This window comes from Lissotriton helveticus, chromosome 2_1, assembly GCF_964261635.1.
Source record: "Lissotriton helveticus chromosome 2_1, aLisHel1.1, whole genome shotgun sequence".
Classification (NCBI taxonomy): Eukaryota; Metazoa; Chordata; class Amphibia; order Caudata; family Salamandridae; genus Lissotriton; species Lissotriton helveticus.
The window spans coordinates 1,021,760,888-1,021,769,163 of NC_136059.1; the positions used below are offsets into that span (position 1 = coordinate 1,021,760,888).

Genomic DNA, 8,276 nt, shown 5'->3' on the forward strand with positions numbered 1-8,276 from the left:
TAGAGATATCCTGCTTGGATCATAGCTATGATGCAGCAGTCAGCTGCAGTGCTTCATGACTTCCAACCATGTACATTGCTTAACTATTTATGTTTGTAAAGTGCCTGCCGCAAGTAGCACCGACAGGATTAAATAAAGCAGAGTAAATCTCAGAAGTCTTTGTTTAAACACAAACACAATACCGCAGTCAATCTGCCTCTCCAGGTGCGTGCACTCCTGATATAGCGCTGTCCTTTATAAGAAAGTATGAGGCGCTGAGTAGGAGATATGTTTAATATCCTGATTACCAGCTAAAAAGCGGGCTGCTATCAGTGTGTCGAAGTGTGAAAAGGAAAATGCCATTCAAATACTGCGATGCGTGAAAACCAAACTACTAACTGGAATTTTTGTTTTTTTAATCAAGGTATTGAGAAATGGCAGCAGCTGACATACAGAAGCCATATGTAACACTTTCTACACAAAGCTAGTTTAACCTCGGGCGCTCTTGAAACCCTCGAATAATCATTGGCGTTGAGTGTGAAGGAAGCATCGGGCAAACTAAACGCCATTTTCAGTAAGCAACAAGTTAGTCAGGTGAAGTTAGGATGTTAATTTAAACTTGACATGAAGCAGTAAACAGATCCAGTATTCCACAGATTCTGTAAACTTTGTGTAGACAACTCAGCTTGCTGTAATAGTTGATAAGACGGTGTTCTTATGAGATGTTGTGTACAATAAATGAAAATGTCCTTAACACATTCTAGAAAAGTCAAGAAGACGAGGGTGACGACGACGTATAACACTGGCCTGCATTTGTGATAACTTTAAATGAAATACGTCATAGAAACTGAGCTGGCATTAGTGCAGCTTGTGGTCGATTCTAGTGGTTACATGTCAACTGTTAATCCTTTCACCACTTCTGGCGTCTGTGTGCCATACACGGGTTGTAACTGAAACTGTAAGCCCCAGAATGCACTAAAAAGTCACACACAGAAGCACGCGCACGTGAAATCTGCTGCCTCTACTTGTGACTTTCCGCATTTTGCTTCCCATATTTCTCTTGCAGCACTCCTCCCCTGCCTCGTCTCCCTTCCACGCCATCCTCTTTCTTGCTCTCCCCTTTCCGATGCCAGACCCAGCATGCGCCCCCCCTCCCCCATCCGTTACTAGCATCACTCTCCTTGCCCAGTTTTTTTCTTCCTACCTCCTGCTGTCGCTTTCTCAGGGTCCGGCCTGCCCCCTCTGCTCTGTCTGAAGGGGTGGAGTGGGTGCGTGCCCTCTCACGCATACTGCCCGCACAGTGAGTGACACAGGCCACTTGTTGCATACCTCTGAGCCTGCGTGATGTGTAGTGTTGGAGTAACTCACAGCCCAGTCAGTCTACAGACAGAGCACGGTCAACTTAACACAGCAAGTTCTCATGCTATTACAGAGTCACAGTCACTAGTATTTCCATCCAAATTCAATTAGGCTGATGATAGCGGCCGGGACTCAGGTCCAACCCAGAATATCGATTAAATAATTTGTTCTTCGGATCTGCGACAGAAGTCGAGCGCCGTCCTGTCCTTGCACTGGAAATTAATGGGGACGTATTGAAGTGCCGCAAATACATTCATCTGCTCTTGCACGCGAACACATGCATTTACACATACACAATAATACACATACGCACACATATAAACACAACATATACACCCACAAAAAACATGATATACGGCCGCACACACTCTCTCAAAATGCGTGTGAGCAATCAGAGGCGGAAAGGGAACTAAATACAGTTCCTGAATAACCTCTGGGTGAGAGGGTACACACCAATTTATATCGATGACCAGGTGACAGACAGCCAGGTCCCACCGTCTCAGATACAATCAATCACTTTTCAAAGCAGAAGAGCCGGCGGCGAGGCGCTGCCACTGCCAGCTACCTAACGCCTAAGAAGCGTGCGATGACCAGCACAGCGCCATGTTAGAGAAACTTAACATCTGAGTCAAGTGTGAAATTAAAAAAACTTACCTTTGGTTTATATTACAGAGGAAGTCAAGACACGCACGAGCCGAGGTCTATACTACACCCACGCGCGACACCATGACCTGAAGTAGGCAGGCTGCCTGGCTGCGCGCCGCGGTGACTGCTCTCAGCCAATCCTGGCGCTGCATTAGCAGCACCACTGCGCCAGGATTGGCTGAGAGCAGGGTTAGTGCCTGCCCTTATGAGACCCCGGGGGCCCTGGTCCCTCGCACTGTGAGTCGCTGTTGGAGAGGGAGGGAAAGGTACTGTACCGTGTTCGCATGCGCAGGCAAGGCCAAAAAATGAGTATCCAAGCATTGACGTGCGCACACTGCAGCTGCGCTATTTCTGCAGACTGCTGTGCTGCGCTGTCAATCACTTCCTCCGCAGCCCCGCCCCCACACCTTCCGCAAAGTCAGGCTTGTCCCGGCAAGCTGAGCTACCGTTGCGGGCGCAGAGAAGTTTGCGAGTGCGCGCTCACATTTTAATATTTACACTGTTAATCCTGCCTCAGCGTGACGGTCGTCCATGGCTAGTGGGGCACCGCCCAAACGCCCCCAATGGACGCACCGCCACTGGTACCTAGCTTTTATAGGTATTACTTCCTATTGTCACCACTGGATCCCTAACTTTGCTTTACTAACAAAGCCCCTGTTGCAACAAACCACTAATGATGTGCATGAACACCTGCCATGGACGCATGATTGCCAGCATGCTTTTGAGCAGTTGAAGATATCTCTTTGTTCCGCCCCTGTGCTTGGTACCCCAGACTACCGGAAGACGTTTGTGCTGTACATAAACAAAACGGCTGGCTGTGTGCTTTCTGTCTTAACACAGACCTTTGGGGTAAGCAAAGGTTGTGTGCTTATTTTTCTGCTCTGCTTGACAACATCGCAAGAGCCCTCTCGAGCTGTCGGTGAGTTTCTTTTTCTTTCTTTTTCTCTTAATATTGACATATTGCCTGGTCACGCGGAGTATTTTGTGATGTTTTCAATAATGTGGTGACATTCTTGTGTCTTTGGTGACAATTTTTATTATAATTGTAGGTCCCCTGGATATTTGGATTGCTTATCTGAAAGAGGTCCTGAAGAAGGTGGCCTTGAGCCGCCGAAACGCGCGTCGACCAAGTGCGGGGTCTTAGATTCAGTTCTGAGACCGACATATTTTGGCAGAGTACCTCTGCCATTCTATGATTCAGTTTCTCTACCTCAGATGGTGTGGTGATGAATGTAGTGAGGGTGTGTATGTGTCAGAATGTTGTGATAGACTGTTTTCTACCAGGGGCACATTGATCTGGATGTAGTGCATAACAAATTATTTTTTGTATATAGTCATGCATTGTATGTATTTATTCTTGTTCTTTTTTTTCTTTGTCTGAATTTAAAAAATGTTTACATTTAAAAAAAACTTTCCTCTGAAGAAAATAGTAACTTACTACTTGTGAAAAAATAAGGAAAGACATTCCTATATAAAAGAGTAATGATAACTTAGAGAAAATGAAATAAACATCATACTTTTTGAATGAAATAAAAAGGATTGTTGTACTTTTGTCACCAATATCTTGTTATTAATTAGAGATATATTTACGATAAAAGTTGTGTGGCCATTGAGGGAAATCTGTCTTCTTCTTTGTGATAGCCACAGCTGTGGCCATTACTATCCAACAATAATCAGGGCTCGTCCTTGATACTGATCTCACGGTCACAGTTCCACATGCTCTGGACATACTTTTGAACAGAACAAAGTTGCAGCACCTTACCAGTGCAGTCTGACTGACTATGAGCTGACCCTGTTTGCACCACATGTCACCATAAAAAGGTGTGCCACTCTGAACCCAGCCACGTTACTACCCCTCCCTTCTGAGAGTGAGGAGGCAGATGTGCATGATTGCATTTTCCGTACGGAGGAAGAGACAAAGTGACTGATGTTCCCCTATCTGATCCCGAACGGGAGCTATATATTGATGGCTCTTGTTTTAAGTCACCAGATGGCACAACAAAGGTAGCCTATGCTATTACCACCTTATGCACTGTAGTTGAGACATCATGAGTTTCCTACCAGTCAGCACAAGTTGCAGAGCTTGTGGCCCTTTTTAGTGCTTGTGGGTTAAGTGAGGGATTGACTGTCAATATATTTACAGACAGCCAATATGCATTCGGAGTGGCCCACACCTTTGGGCGACTCTGGGCAGAAAGGGGGTTCTTAACATCACATGGCATGAAGATCCAACATGGCCCTCTGATACACAGGCTCCTGTCAGCTTTGACACTCCCTAGGAAATTAACCCCTTCCATGCTCATGACGAGCCCAGCTCGTCATGAGGCACAGTGGAGCTGTGCTTATGACGAGCTGGGCTCGTCATAACTGCCATGTCGCGCCCACGCACGATCAATTCCCTGCCTGTGTGGGAGAATTAATCAGTGGGCGGGGTTGTGATGAGCCCAGCTCATCATGAGCACAGCTCTACTGTGACTCATGACGAGCTGGGCTCGTCACGAGAACTGCGGCGCCACAGCCCACCCCTCCGCCCGCGCCATGGGGGAATTACCCCCGCGGCAAAGGTGTTAACAATAGTGAAATGCAGTACTCACAAGGCAATCACAGTTGATGTTGGGACGGGGAATGCGTTTTCAGATCAGACGGTGAAGGAGATAGCTCGAACTAAGATGAAGAGGATGTTTGTAGCGGGCCCGGCTAGGTGGATACCTGAGAATGGGATGTTTGAGGACTCCTTAGAAAATGTGAAAGAGATTCATAGTGAGGCAAAAATTGAGGAGCTAGCAATATGGCAGGAGAGCACAGCTATTTTGTATGAGGATGCGTGTTTGGACGGGAAACAACCTTTACAACGCAACTTTTACAACGAACTACCATTACAACAAATTTTTTACAACGCAAAAACTTTTACAACGCATACCATTACAACGCAGGATTTTACAACGCAAGTACTTTTACAACGCATACCATTACAACGTAAGTATTGGTAAGTATATAATTATTTTTAAAATATTATATGTTTGGGTTTTTGGGTAAAGGGGTATTTTTAGGGTTCAGGGTCAGTTTTCAGTTTTTGGGTAAAGGGGTATTTTTAGGGTTCAGGGTCAGTTTTCAGTTTTTGGGTAAAGGGGTATTTTTAGGGTTCAGGGTCAGTTTTCAGTTTTTGGGTAAAGGGGTATTTTTAGGGTTCAGGGTCAGTTTTCAGTTTTTGGGTAAAGGGGTATTTTTAGGGTTCAGGGTCAGTTTTCAGTTTTTGGGTAAAGGGGTATTTTTAGGGTTCAGGGTCAGTTTTCAGTTTTTGAGTAAAGGGGTATTTTTAGGGTTCAGGGTCAGTTTTCAGTTTTTGGGTAAAGGGGTATTTTTAGGGTTCAAGGTCAGTTTTCAGTTTTTGGGTAAAGGGGTATTTTTAGGGTTCAGGGTCAGTTTTCAGTTTTTGGGTAAAGGGGTATTTTTAGGGTTCAGGGTCAGTTTTCAGTTTTTGGGTAAAGGGGTATTTTTAGGGTTCAGGGTCAGTTTTCGGTTTTTGGGTAAAGGGGTATTTTTAGGGTTCAGGGACAGTTTTGGGTTTTTGGGTAAAGGGGTATTTTTAGGGTTCAGGGACAGTTTTGGGTTTTTGGGTAAAGGGGTATTTTTAGGGTTCAGGGACAGTTTTGGGTTTTTGGGTAAAGGGGTATTTTTAGGGTTCAGGGACAGTTTGGGGTTTTTGGGGTACAGGGTTAATTTGTAAAAATAAAATAAAATTATATTTAAATTAAATTAATTAAATGTAATTAAATATAAATTAATTATATTTTAATAATTTAAATTAATTTAAATTAAAAACAATATTTTTAGGGTTCAGGGTCAGTTTTGGGTTTTTGGGGCACAGGGTTAATTTGTAAAAATAAATTACAATTATATTTAAATTATATTTAAATTAAATTAATTAAATAAAATTAAATAAAATTTAATTATATTTTAATAATTTAAAATAATTTATATAAAAAAAAATATTATATACTTACCAATATTTACGTTGTAATGGTATGCGTTGTAAAGGTACTTGCGTTGTAAAATCTTGCGTTGTAATGGTATGCGTTGTAAAAGTTTTTGCGTTGTAAAAAATTCGTTGTAATGGTAGGCGTTGTAAAAGTATGCGTTGTAACGTCATACATCCGATGGAAACCTTGATGATGACTTGACAGACTGTGGGTTCAAAAAATCCCAACAGCATTTTGAGCCCTCGTAGGACTCCAAAGCAGGTCCCAGCAACTTTTTTGGTTTGGACCTGGAAGCTAATACATCTTGTTTCAAGTGATAGGAAAATCCTTATCTTCAAAACATGACCTTTCAAGGCTCCAGATTCATAAAGGTGATATATGATCACAGCAAGCTGTCCCCGTCACAAACGAACTTAACAGTGGACTGATGCAATGGCCCACACTCCATTATCTGTCTGAATCATATGCAAACACTGTTCTAATCTTCCCGAGGACAGAGACCACACCTTAGCTGACGGTCCCTGGAGACGCTCACAATGACGCCTCCCTGGCAGTCAATGCAATTCACATCCTGCTCATGCCCTGTGAATTGCAAACTGATGGTGCTGTGGATCTTATGAAGAGTAATCTTTCCATTTCCTCCTCCACTGATGATATGAGAGTTGGAAATAACAAATTGGCGCATGTCTTCTCTGTGACCCGAAAACACCGATAAGGGCCGGGTGTGAAAGCCATTTTTATCAGCATGTAGCTGGTAAGACCGGATATCTTCGGCCTGAGAAAGGTATAATACATCATCATCTAGCTGGATCCAGGGCATCAAATTGTGTCTCCATTTGAGTGGTGTTTCCTTTAGACAATGCCCTCTCTTCCAGTTCTGAGACACTTTTAACATTTCCTTCACTGGTAATCCAGGAGCAGTGTCGGTCCTCTGAATGGTGAAGCTGGTGTTGATAGACGCCTAGGCCAGCTTCCTCCAGACGGAGTCCCTGCTGGTGACATAATACAGCCTCCTGCAGGTTCGGCCCAGCCGGCCCAGAGCCGAGGGGTCGAGGTAGGAGAAGATGAGCACCAGCAGCTCCTCGGGCAGGAACAGGAGGGTGGGCATGCCCTTGGGGACCTGTGCCTCTCTCCCTCCTCAGCTTCCCGACTCCGGGCGGCCGCCAGCACCTCAGGCCTGCCTCTGGTGGCACGGAGGTGTGGCTGGGGATGTTGCTTTGCGCCTGCTCTCCCTTCCCATGGTCTTTCAACCAGGTGTCAGGTAACAGGGACTTAGTGCCCAACCACCCTATCGCCGGATGTCTTTCGGCTAGTACTAGTCCTAGAAAGACGAACCTTCTGCTTAACTTCTTGTTTTTGGGAGCGGGGAGAAGGCCTAGAACCACCTACTGAATCTCTCTAGGGAACGCCCATCCCGTAGCTTTTTTCAGGTTGGCCAGTAGAGTTTCCCAATACAGGGCCTGGGCCAGACAAGTCCATATCATATGTAAGAACTCTGCTTCCATCGTTCCACACTGGGGGCATGCTCCAGAGTGGCCCGGGTAAATATTATGAAGTGTCCATTGGGTAAGATATGTCTGGTGTATAAAATTGTATTGGGTTAGTTTAAATCGGGCATTAGAGCTCACCTCTCGCACACCCTCATGCACTTTCAGCCAATCCCAATATGTTAATGGTTACCCTATTATAGCATCCCACTTCCTCTGCACCGGCAGAGTTTCACCTGGATAATCGTCTCAAAGTGCATGGTGCAGATGTGAGACCTTCACAGGGCCATAAAAAGCTTCACTGTCAGGACATTGGTGCGGGGAAGTTCCTCAGGGAAAGACGCCCACATTTTCCGGGCCACTCTTGAAATCTTTTCATATTGCAAGAACTGCCCTGTTCCCAAAGTAAACGGGGTCTCAGCCTGCTCCCGTGATAAGAAGTGCCCATTTCCGTATAAGCCCCCATCAGCAGGCATCCACCCTCCCTCCATATTTTCACAGACATTGATTCAGCAATGTGGGCGAAGGACCTCACCACCCATAAAGGCTTGTCTGGGGTACAGGGCGGATGTCCCACCACTCTCCGGAATGTGGATTCCCACATGACAGCCACTGAATGTATAATGTATGGGAGGTGGGTCGGAACTCCCGGTCTAAGCATCAGTAATTCTAGCAATCTGTGGGCTCTATTTGTACCAGCTAGGAGTTGCTTTTACCAATTGTTGTCCTCATCAAACCAGTGGACTGCATGTTGAAGGCGAGAGACCATGTATTAGAATTCTAGGCAGAGAACCTCAAGACCCCTCCCAGCCCCACATTCTCTGTA

At 45.1% G+C, this 8,276-nt stretch overlaps 1 pseudogene; it reads right to left on the reverse strand.

Moving 5' to 3' along the window:
* Positions 1 to 6,272: 6,272 nt before the first annotated feature.
* On the reverse strand, positions 6,273 to 7,071 carry LOC144820199 (F-box/WD repeat-containing protein 4 pseudogene; annotated as a pseudogene).
* Between the last annotated feature and the right edge of the window lie 1,205 nt (positions 7,072 to 8,276).